Source organism: Trachypithecus francoisi, unplaced genomic scaffold (genome assembly GCF_009764315.1).
Source record: "Trachypithecus francoisi isolate TF-2019V2 unplaced genomic scaffold, Tfra_2.0 Lachesis_group18, whole genome shotgun sequence".
In the NCBI taxonomy this organism is placed as follows: Eukaryota; Metazoa; Chordata; class Mammalia; order Primates; family Cercopithecidae; genus Trachypithecus; species Trachypithecus francoisi.
Genome location: NW_022681463.1, coordinates 19,094,074 through 19,120,338, shown reverse-complemented (window position 1 = coordinate 19,120,338; position 26,265 = coordinate 19,094,074). Strand labels below are relative to the sequence as shown.

General features: G+C 39.3%; 1 protein-coding gene across 1 annotated transcript in view; it reads left to right on the top strand.

Annotated features, from left to right (window-relative positions):
• Positions 1-26,265, top strand: part of HS6ST3 (heparan sulfate 6-O-sulfotransferase 3) — a 771,133-nt gene that overhangs the window by 132,923 nt on the left and 611,945 nt on the right. The gene's annotated exons all lie outside the window — the stretch shown is intronic.

Genomic DNA, 26,265 nt, shown 5'->3' with positions numbered 1-26,265 from the left:
GACACCATTCAGCTAATTTCAGCTTCGGTGTTGGCAGTGTTGATATACACAGAGCATTTTTCTGATGCCCCAGCCTGGGCCTGAACCCAAGAACCTTCTCTAGCATTGACATTCACGGATGGCCCAGAGCAATTGCTTTCAGAATAGAATAGCTGTACTTTCTGGTAATACAAAATAACCCCTCGAATGTTGTTTCTGGAGTGGATATGGGGGGGAAATATTTTTCGTTTTGTATTTTTAGGTTATTTCTTTATCTGTGTCTAACTTGGGGGATGGTAGGAGAAGAAAGAAGATTGCCTAGATGTTGTAATAACATATATGCCACAATTTTTGGCTATAACTATGTAACTGACCCTGATAGTTGCTACCATAAAAGGTCAACAGTGCTTTCCTTGGATATCTAGTTGGGGGACTTCAGTCTCCCTCTCTTAGCCACAGGCAGTTTCTTCCAGATGGCAGCTAGTTCTTTATATAATCTCAAGCAAAATATTCCCTTCCCTTCCCTCCCCTCTCCTTCCCTCTCCCTCTTCCCTTCCCTCTTCTTCTTCCCTTCCCTCCCCTCTGCTTTCCTCCTCTTCTCTTCTCTCCTTTTGCACAGTATAAATTCAGTAAATGTATCAGAGCATGACTCAGCCTAATAGCAACCAGCTGTGCATCCTGGAGGCACACATAGCTCCTTTCCATGTTACCGGTGGGTTTTCGAGAGGTTCTAATTTCCGAGTCAGGATATCAGCCTCTGTGGTGCTTTCAGTTATCCTGTGGTTCTTCAGGCTAATGATTGCAAATGAGACCCCAGAGCACCATCACTGTTAGCACTGCTGGTTTGGACAGAGAAGAGTAAAGTCTTGAGGCCTATGCCAGATTCTAACTTGAGAAATTTGAGACTAGCTGTTTGTTTGTCACTATTTTTTTTTAAGTAGTCTCTGTCTGCTAGGCTGGGGTGCGGTGGTGCCATCACCAGTTCACGGCAGCCTCAACCTCCTGGGCTCACGTGAACCTCCTGCCTCAGCCTGCAGAGTAGCTGGAACCATAGGCATGCACCACCATGCCTGGCTAACTTTTTAATTTGAGACAGGATCTCATTATGTTGCTCAGGCTGATCTTGAACTCCTAGGCTCAAGTGATCCTCCTGCCTTGGCCTCCCAAAGTGCTAGGATTGCAAGCGTGAGCCACCACACCCGGCCTGTATGTCACCTTTTAGAAATTAACAAAGCAACCTTGCTTATATATGTTCACAGTATTATGTTCTAGGCAGAATACAAATTGTCTTGTTTTAGGATTAAAGGACACAGAGTTAGAATGAGGCAGTGCTTGATCGTCGAAGGTTGCAGAGCCACCTAATTGGTTCATGATGCTGTAGACCAGTGATCTTTCTACAGGATTCTTCTGGTAAGAATCTCACATTCTCTAAAAATGAATGTCTGCTTTACCATCCATTACTTTGATTTCTTTTAGGCCATTCTTAAATAATTTGGGCAGACTTTTATGTTTGTTTAAGTGGAGCGAGTTTGCATTGTTACTGGGAGTGCGTTTAATTTTTCCAAAGGGTAATTGAATTATTCTGAAGTTGAATGCATGGTTTATGCACCGCAATATATTAGCTTGTAAGTTGGCAATTGAGAGAGTCCCTAAGAATGAAACATTTCCTTCAAGCGTCATAACTATTTTGGGAGCTTAAAAATGTGAATTTTGATCACAGACATTTTTGTAGATGGCGGACTTAGTTGGTCGCACCTGACAGGTCTACCCATATGCGAAACCATTTGAGAAGTAAATGCACATCACATCAAGTTTGGCCTAATTAAATTATCTGGTTTAAGTAAGTATGTGGAAATGTTATGCCATTACTATAAGTCTCTTACACTGGGAGGTGCAAACAATGAGTTATATGGTGTTTATTCCTTTTGGAATAAGTCTTCTAATAAACTACCAAATCATTTCCAAAGTCCGCAAGTTGGGAAACATCAGACTTTAATATTTTAAGTCTTGTTTTTTCCCAAAGGGGAACATTTTTGCTGGACATAATCACCTTACTTTGGAATATTTTCCTCACTGCATAGTTAGGATTATTTTAGATAATCATGTTGATATGTATGCAGCTCTTTTTCTTTTTGATGGAGGAGGTAGTACTGGAAAAGGGAAGCAACAGATCTAAGTGTTCTTGTACATCCATCCCACCTTGCATCAGACTATGATAGAACGTTTTATTTTAATAACTTTACTTTTCTCTTTTAATAAGTGATACATTTACAAATGGATTCTGGGTTTTTTATTCTGTATTATCTATCTGGCAATTCTATATACCCAGATTTTTTGGTTTTCATGTCTATACTTCCTGTTTGTGACCAACTAAAATTGATGAAAGTTGAGTATCTCAAGATTTAAGAAAGAATCAAAACTAAATTTCAACTGGGTAAAAAAGGGGGAATGTCAAAGGGTGAATCACCTATAGAGAAGTAGCTTATAAGCATGCTACCATTTACATGGAGAGTCCTGGGTAAGAGTATTAGGAAATTTGGTTTATGGTCTTGCCAGTGACTGGCTGATCTTAGTTCAGTGCATTTTGTTGGGTCTCTCGGCTTCTATTGCCCTCAGTGGTGGTGGGAAAAATCAGGTTTAAGTGAAGACACAACCTCAGGTGTCACTTTAATGTAGGATGATTGGTTTTGCAGAGGGTCTGACCCTCTCATAAACAGATTTGATATACTAATTTAAATAATTTAGAACACTTAAAAACAATCAACCAATAGATTTATGTACATGTCAAAGAGGAAATACCTTGAAGATTTTTATGATTAAGATAAAGAAATTGGCTGGACACAGTGGTTCATGCCTGTAATCTAAGCACTTTGGGAAGCTAAGGCGAGCATATCACCTAAGGTTGGGAGTTCAAGACCAGCCTGACCAAAATGGAGAAACTCAGTCTCTACTAAAAATAAAAAACTAGGTTGGCATGGTGGCGCATTCCTGTAATCCCAGCTACTCGGGAGGCTGAGACAGGAGAATTGCTTGAACTCGAGAAGTGGAGGTTGCGGTAAGCCAAGATCACGCCATTGCACCCCAGCGCAGGCAGCAAGAGCGAAACTCTGTCTCAAAAATAAATAAAAATAAATAAATAAATAAATAATGATAAAGAAATTAAGACATTATAATATCTTTTGTTTTGGTAGTGGTTGTATATATTGTTGCTAATCAAAGTATGTGAACCTTCTTCTAACACATACTATTTAAATGGAACAACACATTCTGTGTTTCAATTTCTGTCTTATACATAGTGTAACATTCTTCTGTTTAAGTAAATAAAATGGCATAGTTATGTTCTTAGGGGCCTTTAAATATAGGATAGACATCTTGTTGTGAATACACATTTATGGCACATACATGGTAAAGTGAAATATTAAACCAAGATATGAAAGAATCTTTTGTCAAGTACAAGGCAAAGTCTTTTAACAATGGTTATTATTGATGAGAGTCAGCTACACTTAACATTATTCACATTAATTGATTATTCTTTAGACAGTAGCGTCTTGATGCTCCATTGTGACGTTGTCTGGCTATTGTGCTGCATAAATGTTTTTATTGCATTTAAAACTGTGGCCTGTAAAATCCGTAGTTGTAAGGATTAGTCCCTTTAATCTTGACACAAGATAGAAATATTTTGGGCCCATCTCTTGGGAAAAATATGCCCTAAAATATTGGTTTTACATGATCCCATATATTGCAGGTTCCATACAAAAGTACAAATACAGTTTTAAAGTATGGACATTTCTCCCATATCAGATATATTTCTTCTCATCAACAGACTATATTTACTACAAACTTTGGGATAAATATTTACCCATTTTTTGATCTAAAAATAGATACTTAACAACACTTGTGGAGAGCCACGCTAATCAATTTCATCTGGCCTCTAAAACAGGTGTCATTTTGATAAATAGTCCTAATTTAGCTGAGATATCAAGTAGGAAGCCTATTGAGTTAATGCATTGGCATCTATATGGCCATGGTCAGACATGTACAGATGTTATGATGAGGTAAAGACAGCACTTTATTAACTTGGTTAAGTTTCCAAGTTCTGCATCTCCTGTTGTTTGATCAAAGAACCTCTGTACTGTGACAACATTGGCTTTAACTTGCATTTATTCACATGGTAGTAGGAGGCAAAGGTAGCTATGGAAAATTTAGCTCTTTCAGGTCATTTTTTAAATAACTGATTTCTATCCTGCAGTGAGAGACAAATGCATAAAAATGATTAATTAGACAAGAAGCCTCATTGTTTCCAATCTGTGATTCGCATTTTTTTTCTGCACAACATGGGTTTCAACTGCTGGGAACAAAACTCTTTAATGTCTTCTTAGATTAATTTCAGTACAGATTTTCCAGGTAGAGTATGTGCAGGAGGCCTTCATTGCTTGCTTCTTCATGATTGTTGGTGCAAGATGACACAAGGACCTGACCTTCTCTTTTGAATTCCAGTTGCTTTATGATCTCACAGTATCAGATTATGCCATCAACAATTCTACGGTTGGGTATTCCAAGAGAGGACTTGTAATTTCTCTTTTTAGCTCTACTTATTCATTAAAAAAAAAATTAGTGGGAATGGGAGAGGTATGTTGAGGGCATATTTTAACACTCTCAGAGAACTTAGTTCAGTTGATCTTTATTGGAAGGTTATCACCTCAGCCTTCTATTAAAATATCAAGTAGTAGATATTTCAGGCTTTGTGGGCCATATGTTCTCTGTTGCAGCTACTAAACACTGTTGTTATGATGGGAAACCAGCCATAGACAATACATATGTGAATAGGTATGGCTATATTCCAATACAACATTATTTACAGCTATCAAAATTTGAAATTTCATATAATTTTCATGTGTCATGAATATATAGTTTTTTTTTTTTGAGATGGCGTCTTCCTCTGTCACTCAGGCTGGAGTGCAGTGGCACGATCTTGGCTCACTGCAACCTCTGCCTCCCGAGTTCAAGTGATTCTCCTGCCTCAGCCTCTGAGTGGCTGGGATTACGGGATTACAGCCACCTGCCACCACACCCAGCTAATGTTTGTATTTTCAGTACAGACAGGGTTTCATCATGTTGGCCAGGCTGGTCTCAAATTCCTAATCTCAAGTGATCCACCTGTCTTGATCTCTCAAAGTGCTAGGATTACAAGTATGGGCCACCATGCCCAGCCTGTCATGAGTATTCTTTATTTTTTTATGCAACCATCTAGAAATATAAAAATGTTCTTAGCCTGTAGCCATACAAATACAGGCAGTGGGCCAGTGTTAGTCCGTGGGCTGTGGTTTGCCACCCCTTGTTTTAATGCATTTCTTGAAACTCTGTGCTAAGGAATTAAGCATTGTCTCTGCCTTCAGGGAACTTTTTATTCAGATGGAGAAAAGGTCAGCCACATAAAAACAGATCAATGTAATAAAACAGAACATCTTAAAGGCTAAAACCGAAACCATACTAATTCTCTGACCAGACACAGCAGGAGGAAGAGGGACCAGCAGAGGATGAGGTAAGGAGGAAGCATTGTACAGAGGAATGTGGGTATGGGTGTGGATGTGAGGAGAGCAGTGTGGATGGAGAAGCAGAAATCCTAAGGGACATGCAGCTCAGATAACAACGGGCAGAAGATGCTTTTTATATTTAGGAAGGGTTTCAAGTTATCATAAGGAAGCCAAAATGTCACCCATTTCAAGATCTGGTTTTGCTCTTTTGTGTAGCCATCAGAATACCACAAAGTGAAATTAATTATATACTCAATTTGAATGCCATGGTCTATGCTGTAAAACCCAAGAGGGGTACTGATTTTAGTTTTCTCTGATTTTGGGGCCGTATCACTTTGGTGTTGGACAGCACAGGCCATTTCTCATTCCTCCATGTACATTTGGTCCTTCGATAATCACTATTACACCACCTTGTGTGAGTTAAGAATTGGACTGGTACATTAGTCAACTCAGGCTGCTATAATAAAACACCATACTCTGGGTGGCTTAAAAAACAGGCACTTATCTCTCACAGTTCTAAAGTCTGGGAAGACCAAGCTTAAGGTGCTGGTGGATTTGGTCCTAGTGAGGGCTCTCTTCCTGGCTGGCAGATGACTCCCTTCTCATGGTGTCTTCATGTGATGGAGAGAGAGAGAGACAGGAAACACGCCCTCTGGTGTCCGATCTTACAAGGGCATTCATGCTATCATGAAGATTCCATCCTCATGACCTTATCTAACCCTAATTATCTCCCAAAGGCTCTACCTTCAGTTACCATCATATTTGGAGTTAGGGCTTCAACATATAAGTTTGGGGGTCACAAATATTCAGTCCATAACAAATGGGTATTGAGGATATAAATAATAAAATAGAACATAATTTCAGCCTTCAAGGGGTTCACGGTCTCAAGGGGAGCCCCCCCCACTCCGCTTTAGGCTCTTAGTGTTACAGAGTGATACATGATGAAATAAAGGGCATATTGCAAGGGAGAATTCAGGCAGAAGCACTTAACTCTGCTTGGAAGGTTAGGGCAAGGGAAGAATTCACAGAGGGAAACATTTAGGCTGTGTCTCAAAAGACAAGTAAGAAGTAACCAAGAAGCATATTCTCTACAGTACATGCGGAGTTAGGAAAGCATGGGGTATGTTCAAGGATTGCAAGAAGCTCAGGTTAGAGCATGGGAAGAACATGTTGAATTAGCAAAAGATGAGTCTAAAAGAGCATCAGAGCTTAGGAGTTTGAAAGGTTTTTCATATTAAGAAGTTTAAACTTTATCCTGTGGGTAATGGTGAGTTGTTGTTGAAGGACCCTGAGAAGATTAGTGATACACTCCTTTTTGTGTTTTAGAGCATAGTGTAGAAGATGGATTGGAATAGGCAAAAGGATATGGCAGGGAAACAGGAACCCATCGTTTTGGTCCATGTGAGAAATGATGAAAAGTTAAAAAGGCAGTGAGGCTTGGCACGGAAAGGGTAGAAAACTCTCAGGGTACTGGTTTTGACAACTGTATAGATGATCAACCAGGTCGGGATCACTGGATTGATTTGATGGGAAAGGTAAATCGAGTTTTTGGAGATGCTGAATTTGAGGTTCCAAGTATAACTATTCAGATCCTAGGTGAAATATGGGTCTGGAGATGTAGGCTTGGGAGTCACTCAGCATGAAATTGTAGTCAAAGTCTTGGGAGCTGAGGAAACAGGTCAAGGAGGGTGAGTTGTAGGAGAAGAGGAGGTCCAAGGATGGAATTTGCTGAAGACCAATACCTGGGAGGAGCACAGGAGCAGTATGGAAGCCAAGGGAGGACTGGATGGGAATGGAGGAATTGGAGGCATGAGTGTAGACTTCTCTCACAAAAATGGAACTAAATTGCTTATAGGGACTCAAAGTCAACAGAAGCTTTCTAAAAGATGGGCAGTATCTGAGCATGTTCACAGGCTGAGATGATGGGGCCAGTAAAGACAGATGGGTTCATGATATAGCAGAGAAAGGAGGCAAATCATGGAACAGGGTCCTGAAAATGTTAGGATCCAAATGATTAACTTGGATAGGAATGGAACCCAAGACAAACAGAAACAGGTGAAGATACTTGCGGAAATTGACAAATATAGTGGTTGAGGATTAAGAAGTTAAGGCAACTCTTACCTGGATCTACATCTTGTCTATATGGGAGGTGGTAAGACCACCTACTCTGGGTAAGGTGGAAAGAGAGGTATGAAGGGTAATGTGGAAGCGGCCAGTTAGGAAAGCAAAGAGGGGCTGCCTCAGTGAAACTCCAGAGTGTGTGCATGTTGAGGGAAGGATTGGAGAAGAAAGCAGGTGGGGCCAGTACAGGGCTCCTCCATCCTTACTGTGCCTATTGATCCTGTGGGAATCTTGCTAACATGCAGATTTTGATTCATTAGGTCTGGGGTGGGGCTTGAAATTCTGAATTTGTCGGCCGGGCGCGGTGGCTCAAGCGTGTAATCCCAGCACTTTGGGAGGCCGAGACGGGTGGATCACAAGGTCAGGAGATCGAGACCATCCTGGCGAACACAGTGAAACCCCGTCTCTACTAAAAATACAAAAAACTAGCCGGGCGAGGTGGCGGGCGCCTGTAGTCCCAGCTACTCGGGAGGCTGAGGCAGGAGAATGGCGGGAACCCGGGAGGCGGAGCTTGCAGTGAGCTGAGATCTGGCCACTGCACTCCAGCCTGGGCGACAGAGCAAGACTCCGCCTCAAAAAAAAAAAAAAAAAAAAAAAAAAAAAAAGAAATTCTGAATTTGTCACACTCCCAAGTCCCAAGTGATGCTGATACTATAGTCCTGTATTAGTCCATTCTCACATTACTATAAAGAAATGCCTGAGAGTGGGTAATTTATAAAGAAAAGAAGTTTAATTGACTCGTGATACCATAGGCTGTACATGAAAAATGGTTAGGGAGGCCTCAGGAAACTTACAACCATGGCAGAAAGCAAAGGGGAAGCAGGTGTGTCTTACATGGCCAGAGCGGGAGGAAGGCGGGAGGAGAGGTGCTACATACATTTAAACAACCAGATCTCGTGATAACACACTATCATAATAACAGTACCAAAGGGGAAATCCACCCCGTGATCCACTCACTTTCCACCAGGCCCCGCCTTTAACATTGGGATTTACAATTTGACATGAGATTTGGGCGGGGACACAGACCCAAGCCATATCAAGGCCCATGCACAAAAGTTTGAGTAGCAAGAAAGTAGGAAATTTTTTTGGAACTGGCTTGTATACACTCGCTGTATTTACTAAGATTATGTGTTTAATGGAGGGTGGGGTTTATGTGAAGACTGCTGATAGAGTACATAGGAGGGCTAACCTTCTGGCACTGGCCTCTGTCTCTGTACTGACCAGTCATAAAGTGCAAATACAAGCTATCGTTCCCTCTAATGTTGGAAATAAAAATGTTAATGGCATCGATGTGAATGATTGTGTGCTTGTTTCCAGCAGCATTTGTCTGCTTGGGTATAAGAGGAATACACAGAGCCCATTGTTCTGAAGGGTAGCGTGGTAGGAAAGTTGAAGAAATGTGCCACATTGACCAGATTTGGAAAAGAGGTAGAGCACATAGCCTGCAGAGGATGTTAAAGTGCAAGAGTGAGAAAAATGGATTGTTGCGAGATTGTGTTCTGAGAGTGAATTCAGAGTATAAGATGCTAGAGCAGAGGTAGGTAGCCTGAGATATGACACAGTTCAACAGTGGCTGTCAGTGTGGTTGTTAAGTAGGTGTTGGGATGGATGGCAGGAGTTGAGGATCAGAGAAAGACAAATGTGAAAGCTTCACTGGTTGTGAAAAAGATCATAGGATTGTAATAATAAGGAAAAGGAGGTGTTGGGGATAGTAGAGTCAGAGGTCATGAGCCTCTTAGAAGTGTCCTACAAAGGCAGAAAAGTAACCAGAAGTGGCAGACAAAATATAAACAAGAATGCTTGTGTATTGGGTGTGAGAGAATGTGCAGTCTCTATCAGAGAGGGCTAAAAGGGGAAAATCAGTACCTAGGAAGTGCAGGATCTAAATAGGGTGGTGAAGAGCTCTGAGCATCCTGAGATAAGCTTGGAAAATCACAGATGGGAGTGTCAGGGGGACAGTGGTAATCAGCAGGAGGGTTTCCAGGGAGCCCAGAGACAAGGACTGGAGAGGGATTGGCTGTGGGGGAATCAGGAGGAACTAGGGAAGGGAAGATCAGTAGGAAGATGAACGTGGGAGAAATGATTGGTATCTAAAGATGATTTCCCTTGGGGCTGTGCTCACAGATAATGAGAAGCCAGAGATATGTTGTTGACTGGTCTAGGGATTCTGGCTGAAAGTTGGGTAAAAATGTTGTTGGGAAAGAAATTAGTAAGCGTGTTCCCAGGATGGATGTGTTGGGTGGTTAGGCCTAGTGTGTTTCATGATGTATGTGGTCTTGGTCAGTCAAAGAAGAGGTCTACTTATTTTATGCATACCAAACAAGAAACCTCTGCAGGTTGAATTTCATACTTTTGGTAAACATGTTAAGGATTCTTTTTGAATGACAGTGCTGAAGAATCTATTGCATGATTGATACATTGTCTTTTTAAAAATAAAATATTGGTTTTGTGTAAAGAATATGTTTTCCTCTAATTGTAGTCTGGAAATAGTTCTACAAATTGGAAAACAAAAACATTACATTAAAATGAATTTCTAACTTCCTGCCCTAAATGGGACCACTGTTAGGCTAGCAAGAGTAGAATTTCCATCCAGAAAAAGGACTTTTTATTTATTTTTTCTTGAAGTTATATAAAGTATTATGTGCAAAAGGCTTGTCATGGCTATGGAACAGGTAGAATATTGCAGTGTTGCATCATTGGTTCTTCTTTTTGTTCCTTTAGTTTTGTGTAGTAGCTATTACTGTACCATTGAAAGCAATAGCCAGTGGAAAATGTGGTTTTGAACTTGATGAATGTAGAACATTCATTTTATTATAAAGGGTTTGGAATAACTAAGAAATCAACTATAGTTTGAAGCGTTCCAGCAAAATAAGTCTAAAATGGAAAGAGATACAGTGATGAGGGCTGGAAAGGATACATAACAAATGAAAATAAATCCAGTTATGAGGAAGACCGAAAACACAGAAGGAAATTGGGAAAATAATAAAGGAGATAATGAAACACAATAGAAAACAATGAGATGATAGCCATTTGTGTTTACCTGGGAGCTTCACTCAGAAATTAAACTTGATAGGAAGAGGGAATGTGGAGAAGTTGGGTAGCAAGCTGATAATGACTTGGTACCTGAAGTTTAGAGATGTGGTCGGAGCAAGTCTGTCAATAGGAAATAAAATTTATGGAAGAAATTTAAATTTAATTCAGGGAGCTTTTGGGAATTGAGTGTTAAGGATTAACAAGGTCAAAATGACAGCAGGAAATAATTTGCATTCAGGATGTAGAATCACAAAGAAGTCAAGGAGAGGCATTTTAGGGGAAAGAAAGTGGTTACATTACTTACTGTGTGTTGGATGGGACACACCATAGCACATCAACACACCCAGGTTCTGCAGTGGATGCAACTTATAAACAAGACTCTTTCTTTTGGGTCTTTGTTTTTTCATCTGTTAAAAGAAAAAGAAGCCAGGCACAGTGGCTCACGCCTATAATCCCAGCACTTTGGGAGGCTGAGGCAAGCAGATCACCTGAGGTCAGGAGTTTGAGACCAGCCTGGCCAACATGGTGAAAACCCATCTCTACTAAAAATACAAAAATTAGCCGGGCATGGTGGCACATGCCTATAATCCCAGCTACTAGGGAGGCTGAGGCAAGAGAATCGTTTGAACCCAGGAGACGGAGCCTAGGTCATGCCACTGCACTGTAGCCTGGGTGATGGATCAAGACTCTGTCTCAAAAAAAAAAAAAATGTATTAGTCTGTTCTCATGCTGCTAATAAAGACATACCCAAGACTGGGTAATCTATAAAGAAAAAGATATTTAATAGACTCACAGTTCCATATGGCTGGGGAGGCCTCATAATCATGGTGGAAGGCAAAGGAGGAGCAAAGGCATGTCTTACATGGCAACAGGCAAGAGAGAATGTAAAGGGGAGCTCCCCTTTATAAAACCATCAGATCTCATGAGACTTACTATCATGAGAACAGCCTGGGAAAGACCCACCCCCATGGTACAATTACCTCTCACCATATCCTTCCAGTGACATGTGGGAGTTATGGGAGCTACAATTCAAGATGAGATTTGGGTGGGGACACAACCAAACCATATGAAAAGAATATACCTAAGCTTGGCAAGGTATAAGGGCACTCTTAGATGCTGCTTATACAAACTTCCTCTGAAGACAGTTGGATAATATGTTTCAAAAACCTTAGAAATTCCCATTTTCTATGACTAAATAATACTATGTCAAATGATTTGTTGTAGATAATAATATCTAAAGATATCTTCAAAAATTTATGCCTAGGGTTGCTCATACAGTATTATTTATAATACCCCAAATTTGGAAACAACTGAGACATATAAAAATAGTAAATTGCATACATAACTCCCAGCTGATTTATCCAATGTGATACCATGCATTTATTAAGACCATGTTATAGAAGAGTCTTTAATGTTGTTGGAAAAATATGATATACAGTTAAGGAAAAGAAGTAGTTTCCCATAGTTTGTACAATTTGGGGAAATAATATATATGACTAAATGTATAGATGGGTACTGGATATTTCATTATTATTTATGATTGCTAGTACAAAAAAATTATATTAGGGCACTCTATAAATCTAACTCTTAAGAAGTACTCTTGTTGAGCTGCCAGACCACAAGGATTTGAACTAGTCAGAGCAGGCAGTCAATTGATGTTTGAGGGTGGGCTTCCCCACAGCCCTATCAAGCAGAAACTGTTTTTTATCAAAGCGAATGCAGGCTGCTTGATGCCACACATAGAACCTGCAAAGAGGAAGCCACAAACGGGTCCCAGGGGAGTAAGATGGGATCACCATTCCTAGCAAATAAATTCCTATTTCCATCTAAAAGGCCAACAAAAAGTTTTCAGTGAAATGTAAAATAAATAAAAAGGGTGTAGCATGGGTTGTTTTTTTCCCTTGTCCTCTATTATCTTTTTAAAGGTTTGGCAATCTCCTCCCCCTACCACCACTCAAAAACCCCTGAACAGATGTAACACCTTTACCTCCAAATCCTTGTTGTCATCTACTGATATCCTGGTCATCCCTCTTCGTTCATTGAAGATTAGCTCCTGACGCCAAAGTCTTATTTCCCTCCCCAAACCAGATTATTATTTTTAGTGACTGTATTAGTCAGGGTTCTCTAGAGGGACAGAACTAATTGGATACATGTATATATGGAGGTGAGTTCATTAGGAGAATGGGCTCATATGATCACAAGGTGAAGTCCATGATAGGCCATGTGCAAGCTGAGGAGGAAGGAAGCCAGTCCAAGTCCCAAAACCTCAGAAGTAGGGAAGCCAACAGTACAGCCTTCAGCCTGTGGCCAAAGGCCAGAGAGCCCCTGGCAAACCCCTAGTGTAAGTCCAAGAGTCCAAAAGCTGAACAATTTGGAGTCTGATGTTCGAGGGCAGGAAGCATCCAGTACTGGAGAAAGATGATGGACCAAAGACTCAGCAAGTCAGCTCATTTCACCCTCTCCTGCTGCTTTTTCTAGCCATGCTGCCAGCTGACTGGAAGGTACCCACCCAGATTAAGGGTGGGTCTGCCTCTCACAGTCCACTGACTCAGATGTTAACCTCCTCTAGCAACACCCTCACAGATTCACCCAGAAACAATATCTTGCATCCTTCAATCCAATCAAGTTGACACTTAGTATTAGCCATCACAGGTGGCTTTGACACCCATTTAGTCATCCAACTCCTGACCTCTTGGTTCCCTTATCTTTTCAAACAATCGCCTTTTCTACTCTCCCCTGCAATACGTTCTACGTTCTCACTGTCCATTCCTCACCTCTGCCACTGTCTCTTCACTTTCCTCCGTAGTCAGCTTAAACTCCATAGTTATCCCTGATAATTCCCTTGCTAAAGCCCTCAACTTTTTTACCTTTCTTTTTCTGTTATTTATTTCTAGAAGAACTCTGACGCCATGAATCTGTCATTCACTGTCTCCTTGCCAGCCCTCAAGCAGCTGAATATTCCTAGAGAAGAAATACACAAGAGGTGCCAAGATTTAATTTTAAATGCACGATAAAAAACCTCAAATAGCCAGTCAGCGCCAAACTGCTATCCTACTATACTTCTCCAATAGGCTCAATTTTCCACTTCCTGAAATGGCTCTTTCCTTTCATCTGCTCTCCTCAAATCTTTTTAGACCTCTTCTTCCCACTTCTATGTCAGCTGATGTATTAGTCCATTCTCATGCTGCTATGAAGAAATACCCAAGACTGGGTACGTTATAAAGAAAAGAGGTTTAATTGACTTACATTTCCATGTGGCTAGGGAGGCCTCAGGAAACTTACAGTTATGGGGGAAGGCACCTCTTCACAGGGCGGCAGTAGAGAGATTGAGAACCAAGCCAAGGGGGAAGCCCCTTTTAAAACCATCAGATCACATGAGAACTTGCTTAGGAGAATAGCCTGGGGGAACTGCTCCTATGATTCAATTACCTCGCACTGGGTCCCTCCTACAACACATGGGGATTATGGGAGCTACAATTCAAGATGAGATTTGGGTGGGACACAGCCAAATCATATCAGCCAGTGACCTTGCCTCTTAGGCCATTGAGAAGATGGAAGCCAAGTGAATGAAGTTTATTTGCTTTTTCCTAACCAAATCTATAAATGCATCTACATCATTCTCCCCTTTTATTACAATAGGGAAAATATCCCTCCTCTTCCTCCTCCTACTCTTCCTTCTCTTCCTCCTTCTATTGCCCTTCCTCTTCCTCCTATCAAAGCCAGTTCTTTTATTTTCCACTGGATTCTATTCCTAATTTTCTGTCTTCTGTGGGACTTCCTTCTCTAACTCGTTTCTTCTCTTTGTATCATTCATCTCTTCCTTGTTACCAGATCAGTGTTTAAAAATAAACCTCAAATAATTGACACCATATTCCTCCCTAACATCTGCTCCATTCACTGTCTTTAAAAATTTGTCTACATATGCTGTCTCTAATGCTTTACCTCTAATCTTGTTTTTAACCCCAACACTCCATTGAAACTGTTCTCATCGAGGTCATGAATGAGCTTTGTATGGTTTAACTCAGTGGACACATCATTGTCCTTATTGGTCTTAGGTTTTACTCAGTGCTGGATTTAGTTGACCACTTCCTTCTTGAAAATTTTGCTTTTTAAACTCCAGACCCTCTTGTTTTTCTTCATATCTCACTTGATGACTTTTCATTGTTCTGCCTCAAAATGTTGGTGTTTCTGTCAGCTAAACCTGGGCCTTGTTTTTTAACTCTCCCTATCCCCTATACCTTCTCTCTGATAGATCTTATTCTCTACCTGTGAATCTCCAGTTGCCATCTTGACATCTTCAGTTAATTATCTTACGAGCTTCTCAAACTTAACACATCCAAATGGCACCTTGAATTCCATCCTCCAAACCTGTTTCTCTCTCAGTCTTCCTTATCTCAGTAAAGACTACTACCATGTATCTAGTTGTTTAGGGAAGAACTCTGGGGGGTCATCCTTGCTTGTCCCTTTTACCTCTCACATGCAATTTGTCACCAAAATCTATAGCTTTCCCCTTCTATGTATCTCAAAACTATCTGTCGTAGTACAGACCCATGCCTACCATCAACATCCTAAGCCAAGGCACATCATCTCTTACTTTAACTAACTCTCCCTGCACCTAGTCTTGCCACTTTTCATCCATTTGTCAGCCAAAGTGCTTTCTTTTTGAAGGCAAATCCAATTTTGCCTGTTAGATGAACTATAGGCTCTTTATGATGGCTGACAAGGCTCTTTTGTTGTCATTCCAGCCTCATTTTGTGCCTGTCTGTCTTTTCCAACTGCGACCTCATTCTTAGGTCTTAGATTAAATGTAGTTAATTCAGAGATGCATTCCTCAACCTCGTAATTAAAATGAATCCTTTCTTCATCATTATTCTCTAGCACAGTACCATTTTACTTTTAGTTTTCTTTGCAACGCTTATGGCTTAGGATTATGCATGTTTGTGTGTTTATTGTATGTTTCCTCTGCAAGGCTGGAAGCCCCAGGAAGTCAGGTTGTTGTCCCCTCCAATCACTGTTTTACCCCAGTACCCAGCACAGTGCTTATGCATAGTTGATAGTATGCTTTCAATATATTTATGAAACAAATGAATAGACAAATACTTGCTAAATTTTTATTCTATTTGGTGCCTATGTGAAGAGCAAGGGTAAAAATGATCCAGATTGTAAGATGATTACCATGTGCCTGGGTGACACAGCGTAAGTGGTAAGGGTTGGCAGTGCAACATGGGGAAACAGAAAATACAACAGCAAGATTTAGACCTTGAAAAATGACAAAATGATTGTATCTTTTCAAGGATGGGGAAGTAGGGCAGTGATATGGACTAAGAAAGGAATGCTCAGGGTTCAGTATTCTGTTCCTTATATGGGAGACCTTATCCTTACAAAATATCTTCAGGCAACCTGACTCAAAAATAGCATTCATGCAATGGCTCAGAATGGAATACAGAAGAGAAACTACAAAGTCATTAAAGTTGAGAAAGTTTGGGCACCTTTCAGGTCGTTAATATCTATATACACCCAGTGAATGCATACCATGGAAATGGTTCATATGAAGGTTAACTATTTACATGACAGATGCTTATTGATTATCTAAGAATTCCCTGGATGATTGTCTTATGCCTTAGAGTGTTAATATGAAAGGCATCCCTTCATCTGGCTCTATAAATGAAATCAATCATTTAGCAGCAGTTGGCTTATCACATTGCACTAGTTTATATGAAAGATGCTATCCATAAAAGCAATTATAATGGGTGGTTTAATAAGGCAAACAGTGGTGGTGAATACGATTCAACTGTATTCTTAGCAAATACAATGCTTTTTGCAAGGCACTTATTTGTTTTATTAAAGCCAATTATACATTTGTTTTTGCTAATTTTTACTGTACAAAAGAAATTTGAAATACTTAATAGTCAATTACTGTGAGCATGCAGATAAAAATAATGAATTTTATCACACAAAGAGTTTATATATAAAAGGCAAGGCAGACACAAATATAGTATATGGAAATTTGTCAGAAATTGATAACTTCTATTTTAAGCCTCTTTGGAGCATCTGGAGGAAGGAAATCCTTTAAATCAATGAAATTCCTACCTGAATCCATGTAGGTGACTGATGTGATTCTATCTAAATGGAATACTGGTAAAAGCTACAGTCAGTGTCCACTCAAGAGAGCTGGCTTTTTCCTTAATAGCATCTTTAATGCAATAGAAAAGCAACCTCTTGGTGGTTAGATCTCTATGTTTAGTCACTTTGGAATCTTTGATGCTTTTATAAGTCATTGGAAAAGAAATGCTAAATTTGCCTTCAAGTGATAATGGATAATTGTGTATTTCAAGCAAATTTGGGGTCAGAGAATGGTGAATATACTGCTAACAAAATTTTGGTTATGAATTAATAAGAAAACTCTTTAACTTGCCAACTATTCATTTATGTAGCACTTACAGCATTTCAGGTTTAGTACTAGGCATACAAAAACAAGATAGATAAGATCCTGGAGTGTAAACTTGATAGTCACAAAGTGAAATGAGACATTAGGTTGCTCCAGTAACATATTATGTGTGCTGTCATTAAGAAATTAAGAGCATCACAGGATAGGGGAGGGGAGTGGATGGGGAAAGTAAGATGTTGATCAAACGGTACCAAGTTTAAGTTAGACAAGAGAAATAAACTTTAGTGATCTATTGCAAAGAATGGTGGCTATAATATATAATAACATATTGTATATATATTTTTGAAAGTGCCACGGGAGCATTCATTTGCTAAGTTAGGGATGAGAGAAGTCTTTCTGGAGGAAATAAAATTAAACTAAGTCTTTTATTTAAGTAGGAATTGGGTAAAGAGGATAAAGGAAAGAGCCTGTATGTAGGTTCTGGAGCCTTTGAAAAATGGAAAAACATCCAGACTGGTGTGAGGTTGGAGTGTAGAGAAAAGTGGCAGAGATGGGTCCAGGAGATGAGCTAAGAAGAGATTGGCAGTGCCCATAAGCCATGATAAAGGAACTTGTACTTTATCCTAAACCTGGGATGATATTGGAGATTTTAAGGAGAGTCAGGACGTGATCCAGTTTTATTTTATCCTTTTAACTTTTTTGGCTACAGTGTGGTTATGCATTCCAGGCAAGGTAGTATGGAGGCTTTTTCTTGGGCAAGGCCAGGGGCGGGAATAGAGGCAAGTGGACAGATTCAGAAAGTTTTTGTAAGTTAGAATGACCAATAGGTAAGTAGATAGTTGGTTCTGAATCGTGGGAGACACGACTGGCCTGATATATGCCCTGGCATATGAAGCGAGGACCTGCAGCTTATTCCTACTGGCTACATTGCCTCCCTAGGCCCCACACAGAAGCAATAGCATTTATATTTGGAAACTGAATGATCTAAATGAGAGGGTAATAAATCTTTTTGCAACTCAGGTCCTTTCTGTTTTTTTTTTTTTTTCTTTTCCATAAAATGAAAGAAATGCCTAATAGAACTGTCAGCTGATAGATCATTAAAATAATTTTTGATGCTAGATCACTGTTTGATTTTTGTCATATAACTCAAGAGTTTAAAGAATTGAGTGACATTGCTATAATACAACTCCTTCCATTTCTATCACCTATTTGTGTAAAAAATGTTCTAGGCACTTACATAAAAATGAAAAACAGGAATAAATTCATGTAGAACATTGCCTGTTTCTTTCAATAAGTTATGTTATGCATAGACCCATGAAATAATTGAAAAAAAGCATTTAAATTAATAGTTCCATCTAAATTTTGTTTTATATAATTAATATATATATTTGTCAAAATACAAACTATGTTACATTGGGTTTATCAATTGTATTTAATGCTAATTTAATGAGAACTCAATGCAGAAGAAAAATGCTATCACTTAGAACCTTATGGTCCCAGGAGATTCAATAAAAATTAAATTTACCAACATATATATTTTTTGCAGTATTGGGTGATAAGATAATCAATAAAAGACTTTCAAGCATAAAATGTATTGCACTGGGTTAAAATTTTATTGTAGAAGTAGAACATAATTATGAGTTCAAAGATGAAAAGGAATGATGTAACCTCTTCTCTTCTCTTCTCGTCTCTTCTCTTCTCTTCTCTTCTCTTCTCTTCTCTTCTTTCTTTTCTTTTCTTTTCTGAGATGGAGTCTTGCTCTGTCACCTAGGCTGGAGTGCAGTGGCACGATCTGGGCTCACTGCAAGCTCCACCTCCCGGGTTCACGCCATTCTCCTGCCTCAGCCTCCCGAGTAGCTGGGACTACAGACACCCACCACCACTCCCGGCTAATTTTTTGTATTTTTTAGTAGAGATGGGGTTTCACCGTGTTAGCCAGGATGGTCTTGATCTCCTGACCTCGTGATCTGCCTACCTCGGCCTCCCAAAGTGCTGGGATTACAGGCGTAAGCCACCACCGCGCTTGGCCTGATGTAACATTTTCTAATGTTAAAGAAGTGGGTATTCATGTTTTCTTTTTTTTTTTTTTTTGAGATGGAGTGTCACTCTGTTGCCCAGGCTGGAGGGCAGTGGTGCAGTCTCCACTCACTGCATCTCCGCCTCCTGGGTTCAAGCGATTCTCCTGCCTCAGCCTCCGAGTAGCTGGGATAATAAGTGAACACCACCACGCCTGGCTAATTTTTGTATTTTTAGTAGAGGTGGGGCTTCGCCATGTTGATCAGGCTAGTCTTGAACTCCTGACCTCAGGTGATCCGCCTGCCTTGGCCTCTCAAAGTTCTGGGATTATAGGCATGAGCCATTGCACCCAGCTTTATTCATGTATTTTTTAACTGGCTGAAGGTGGGAATGCAGTCACTGTGTTGATTTCACATGCTTTAAAACCTTTGCCATATTTAAAAGAATGAAATAACTGTTATTAAATGTTGTTATCAAGTTTACTATATGTATTCTTTCATTCCTGATGATATCCTATGCAAAGTTATGTGGTAACTTTTGGATGTTAACTTAAAAATGTGAGAGGAGTTTCTCAAAATTATTTTTTGTGGCTAAATGAGTACAAATGCTTGAAGACCACTGGTATAAGGAGGGAAAGTAGGGTCAAAAATGGAAAGGGTATAGATTAGATCACCACGAGCACCACCATTCAACAGTTCTTCCACCTTCACCGGTGTAACAAGAAGAGGAAGCAAGAGAAGGCTGGCTAGCTGCAGGGTTATTGATTGTGTCTCTATGGGACTGGAGATCTGAGAGTGCAGGAAGTGTGGAAGAGGATGTCCAAAGAGAGGCTGAGGTTTGAAGCAGCTGTTGAGGTTGAACAGGAGCATTAACTGATAGTGGAGAAGCCAGTCTTGAGGGTGGCCACCACAAGTTTAGAGTGATATTAATTTGTTTGCTACATGAGTGTCTCCAAACACTTACTGATAGGAAGTTCCTAAAGTCAATGGATAACCATAGGCATTAAGGAAAATACTAGAAGTTACATGATATTAAGGGGACTTGGAGATAATCTGAAGCAGGGATGATAACCTAAGGCCTTCTTTGGGAATGGCAGATAGAATCTCACTTCTTACTTTCCACTGAAGATTTTAGAAACTTGCCTTGTACTTCTCTGTGGTATGTGTTATAGTGAATTTGCTGATAAACAGCCCTAGAAATAAGGTGAGAAGTTTGGAAAATGGTGCATGCCCCTCTATGGTACCCCAACATCTGACCTCAACCAAAATACTTAAACCCCCAAAAGCGCTTGCAGGCCAATCTCCCAGCTGCCCTTGGAATTCAGTGTTCCAGCTCCTATCTAGAACATGACTCTCTCCTAACTCAGCCTGTCAGAGTCCTCTGGATCCTTGAAAGCTCATTCCTTCCATGAGTTTTTCAAACTCCATACCAGGACAGTCCAGGAGAAAAAGAATGTAAACCACAAATGTGAGCCATGTATGTAATTTTATGTTAATTTATATTTTATTGTATTATTTACTTATTTTTTATTGAGGTAAGAACACTTAACATGAGATCTACCCTCTTAATTCTTAATACAGTTTTCAGTGTATAATACTTAAAAATTATTATATAGCATTGTTAACTATAGGCACAATGTTGTGTAGCAGATCTCTAAAATTTATCTTGTGTAACTAAAATTTATCTTGAGTAACTAAAATTTTATGCCTATTGAACAGCAACTCCATTTCCTCCTCTCAACAGCCCCTGGCTACTACCATTCTACTCTCTGTTTTTGAGTCTTTTTTTTTTTTTTTAAGATAAGGTCTCACTCTGTCCCCTGGCTATAGTGCAGTGGCACCACCACCTCAGCTCCCTTTAGCCTTGACCTCCCAGGCCCAGGTGATCCTCCTGCCTCAGCCTCCTAGGTCGCTGGGACTACAGGTGCATTCCTGGATAATTTTTTATCTTTTTTATAGAGATGGGGTTTTGCCATGTTGCCCAGGCTGGTCTTGAACCGCTGGGCCCAAGTGATCTGCCCACCTTGACCTCCTAAAGTGCTGGGATTACAGGCATGAGCCACTGTGCCCGACCCAAGTCTATTTTAGGTCCTTACATAAGTGGAATCATACAGTATTTGTCCTTCTGTGACTGGCCTATTTCACTTAGCATAATATCTTCCAGGTTCATCCATGGTGTGGTATATGAAAGGATTTCTTTTCTTTTTTAAGGTTGAATCATGAAGATAACAAGTGTTGGTGAGGTTCTGGAGAAATTGGAACTCTTGTTCCCTGTTGGTGGGAATGTAAAATGATACAGCTACTATGGCAAACAGTATAGTGTTTCCTCAAAAATTTAAAAATAGGATTACTGTAGAATCCAACAGTCTCACATCTGGATTGCTTCTTTTCAATTCTAAAAAAATTGAAATCAGTATCTCCAAAAGATATCGGCACTCCCATGTTCATTGCAGCATTTTTCACGGTAGCCAAGAGATGGAAAGAACCTGAATAACCATCCACAGATAAATAGATAAAGAAAATGTTGTATACACATACCATGTATGTAATTTTAATTTCTCTTATCTTATTTACAAAAAATGAAACAGTTGAACTTAATTTTAATATATTTTAACTCAGTACATCCAAAATATTGCCACTTTAACACGTGATCGATACAAAACGAACTGAGATACTTAATATTCTTTTTATTTTGCACTAAGTCTTCAAAATTCAGTGTGAATTTACACATGTAGTACATCTCAATTTGGACTAAACACCTTTCAAGTGCTACTGGTCATATATAGCTAGTGCCTTCCATATTGGACAATGCAAATCTATATGGCAGATATTAGTGCTAAAATTTTATTTTCATTTGCCAGTTGTTTCTTGAGCATTCTTTGTTTTCTTAGCAGACTCTAAGCTTCTTGAGGGCAGGAATCATATTTTTAAACTCCTTTGATATTCTTAAGGTATTCAGCATAATGCCCAGCCTAGTAAGATAGCTTGATACACCATATTTGTTGAATTGTTTTGACGAATAAACTTTTTGTTAAACCACCTTGATAATACTAGTCTGCTGACTAGTCCTTTGGAAACTGGATTGCTCTTTTTGGAACAACAAAGCTGTCAGAGTTGTAAATAATTGACAAGGCTGTTAATAGCTGCTGCGTGTGTAACTAGACAATCATTTAAATTTGTGAGCATCCTGGGGGTGGGACTGCAGTGGCTTTTCAGCTACTTTCAGTCACAACAGCTTTTATTTTAAGTATGACCATCTTTACATGCAAATTAATAGTTCTTTGGAAGGCATTAGATGCTCTTTAAAAAATTATGAGTTTAAATTTTCCCTGGGGTGCTTATCAATTGGTTAATATTATCACACCTATATTTGACTCATCTGACTTACTTATTTTCACCTAGTTTGAAAATAAATTGACTTAGCTGTACCAACTAGTCCCTTAGAAACTTTTTCTTTTGGGGGGTGGGGTGTGTGGAAAGTGGGACTGCCTAGATACTGGAAATATCTTTGTCTCCTTCTGATAAACCTTTATGCTGACAGCTGTGGCCTTCAAGATAAACAAACTAAAAAAGGGCCCCTCGAGAATCTTAATTTGTTCAAATTAAAATGAATGTAGGAGGATGATAAAGCCATTTTTAAAAGCTAGTCTCAACTTTAGCACAGTAGTTTATTCCACTGGGAAAATTACATCACCGTTACATTTGGGTTTAATGAAAAAATAGTAATTATTCAGGTTGTAAGATTGTTTTTCTTTTTTTGGCTTCTACCATTGTGAATACAATATGAATTCAATAGTGCAAATTCTTGAACTGCAACTGAGATTAGAAAATCTCACAGGTGTACTGAATAGGGAAGAAGGTTGACAAGGCGATCACTTTGTTCTGATGACTTTATGCTAAAGTAAACATACCACGTCAAAACCAGTATTATAATTGAAAGCCTTGTATGCATTTGCAGACCAGAGTTCTTTTGCGTGAAGAGAGAGCTTATTTTTTTTTCTGTAATTATGACCACTATATTAAATTAATCAAGGAGGTGTGCTAATTTTCTTCTAATACAATTGATGTTCTGAAAATTAAGGGAATAGGAGATGTCATCATGATGAATCAGAAATGCTTAATCCTGTCACAGTAAAAGGAAACTGAGTTGTCATGCATTCCATCTATTTTGCTGTTAATCAATGGGAAAAAATAACTGTTTTCTTCACCTAGTTCTAGGTAATTCACAGACGTGAAGAGGATTATCCAAGCTAGTTTTAAATTTATAACAGAAGAAATAGAACTGAAATTTGACACCTCTGGTGCTAATTATTGAGATATATTCTGCCAGGGATTGAATCTATGGGTGGCCTATAGCAGAAGTCTGCCAAATATGATATGTTTCGTTCATAGATAATGAACTCTTGTCAGTTTTCCTCAAGGGAAATTTGAATGTATTATATTTTCTCTCTAAGATAGGTGTAGCTGTTTGAAAATAAAATTGTTGTTGCTGCTAATACCTATTAACTTTAAATGTTATTCACATGCCTGTGCTCAGAAGACACAGCATGTACAAAATATTAATTTTAATCTGTTTCAGTCACAGCAGAATTTTACTTCATATCCTACTTGGTTGAATGAGATCAGTAACTGTGGCACTAATTATGTGTCATTACTAAATCATCCCAGATGATTGAAATCAAGTTTCCACTGTTGCTTTGGAATCCACATATGACATTTGCAAACAATGGGATTATTCTTGGACTCTCCTTAGAGCTGGTCCCTCTGTCATCATATTGAGTTTGAAACTTACAATGTACACAGAATTCAGAGAATTGACTTACAGAAGAGTACAAGGGGTAGAGCATTAAGATCACTATCTTACCGTCTTCAATGGATGTAACTTAATTATATTTTCCATCTCAAGTCTTTTGACAATTTAAGGTAATAGCTGTCAATTCGGAGTTTCCTTGGTCAATTCATGGTATCTACTTTCTCATTGGTTCCAGCTAATTTCCAGGGACCTGATAGATGTTGAGACCTGAGGGTTCACTCTGGTCCTCTTTCTAGACCCTATTGGTTGCTCCCTGCAGATTACTGATGCCAAGTTATCCTTGTTCTGATGCTAAGGTCTGCAGGGTCCAGATTGCCCTTAGAGCCATTTCTTTATCCATTAGGTACCCTCTGGGCTTGTCTAGGGTGACCAGACACCCCATGCAAACTATATTAGACTCTTGGTAGGATTGGAAAACAGGCTAAGAGGCAGCATATTTTTCCCATTTAATCTATTGCTCATGCTAGGTTTTGGGGGTTTTAGATGCAAAAGTCAAGAATTTGCTTATTTGGGTCTACTCTGAAATAGAAGCCCCCAAATGTCTACCTGTTTCCTAGATTTTGAGAATGTGGGAATAGGGGAACACCCTGGGATAATAGCGAGTATAGAGGGGGAAACTACATTAGTTGATATGTTAAATTATTATTTTCTACAAGTGTAAAAAAACCAAATAGAGTTTTGGAAATGTGAAAAAAAAGATTAGGGTTAGTCAATCTGAGTAACAGAAAGCTATCTAAAATATTAATGAAATATATTCTGTATTAGATTTAATAATATATTTGTAGATATTTGAATGACTGTTTTGTTGTGGCTTGTAGTGACCTATTAGTTTCTCTCTCTCAGAGGAGAGCCATAGTGACCTATTAGTTTCTCTCTCTCAGAGGACAGCCATATCTGTAAAAACCAGATTTAGTCCAGTACTTTAACAATTAGAGATCCATAGCATGAAGACACACAGCCAGTGGAGCCAACCAGGCCTTGAAACCAGATTCTCTTACTCAGATTTCTTTGCTCATTTCCTCCCTCCCTGCCCAAGACTGAGATTATTTTGCAATGGAAGAAAATTAGGTTAGCTATCAGGGTGAACTTTTTGATGCTAATAGGTTGAAACATTGAAATACATTATCGAGGACATTTGCAGTGGTTATTTTAACAAATGGTTAGGCAGCTACCTTTTCAGTCTGGCCTGAGGACAGTCCTGTGGAATCAGGGCTTACTGAAGTTGTTTTCTTCACCCTGTTTTTCAGATCACATGATTTTAAGGCAGATACTTCAAAAAAGGTTTATAAATATAGACTTGATTGAAATATTTACCGGAGAAACTGCCCTGGTAGCTTCTCTAAATTCCAGAAATACAGTGTTTGTTTCCTTTTTTTGTGTGTGAAAAGAACATCAATCTGCCCTTTGAAGTAAATGTAAGGATTTTTCAAGATGTTTAAAAACAGGAGAGTGAAATTGTCTTCAGATCCCTAGAGAAGATTGGATTGCATACAACTTTAGCTTCTTCCCCACGACAGAATGGATTTCCATTGGGAGAGGATTTATAACTTTATGGACCAGTTAGTGTAAAAGATGTGACAGGCTTCAAAAATAATTTTTCAGTGGGACTATTTCTTGAGAATGGTAATTGATTTCGCTTAGTATCTGCTGCTAAAAACAAACCTAGAAGACTGTGTTGCATTAAATAAAAAAAAATAGAGCAAAGTATTCGCATTCTTGTCAGGACATGTAGAGAGTTAGATAGATTTTAGAGAGATTATTTTGTATTTCATTACACCCTGGGCTGAGAGAGCTACATTTTGGGAGGCAAATCAGACATTTCCTTTCCCTCTGGTAATATTTAAAACCTTAACTTTCAAGAGAAATCTCTCAGAATAACTTTCCTCTCCCATCCTGGACCCCAGAACACCTCTGCAGTTCTTGGGCCCTTTCCTCTTGGTGGCAACGTGTCTATTGAACAGGTAATTGGCAGAAGAAATTCTTGTTTTAATACAGCCCTGATATGATTTGGCTCTGTGTCCCTACCCAAATCTCATCTCAAATTGTAATCCCCATAATCCCCACGTGTCAAGGGAGGGACCTCGTGGGAGGTGATTGGATCATGGGGGTGGTTTCCCTCATGCTGTTCTCATGATGGTGAATGAATTCTCATGAGATCTGATGGTTTTATAAGTGTTTGGCAAGTTCCTCCTTTGCTCATTCTTCTCTCTTGCCGCCATGTGAAAAAGGTCCTTGCTTCCTCTTTGTCTTCCACCATGATTGTAAGTTTCCTGAGGCCTCCCCCAGCCATGTGGAACTGTGAGTCAATTAAGCCTCTTTCCTTTATAAATTACCCAGTTTGGGGTATTTCTTTAGAGTAGGGTGAAAATGGACTAATACAAG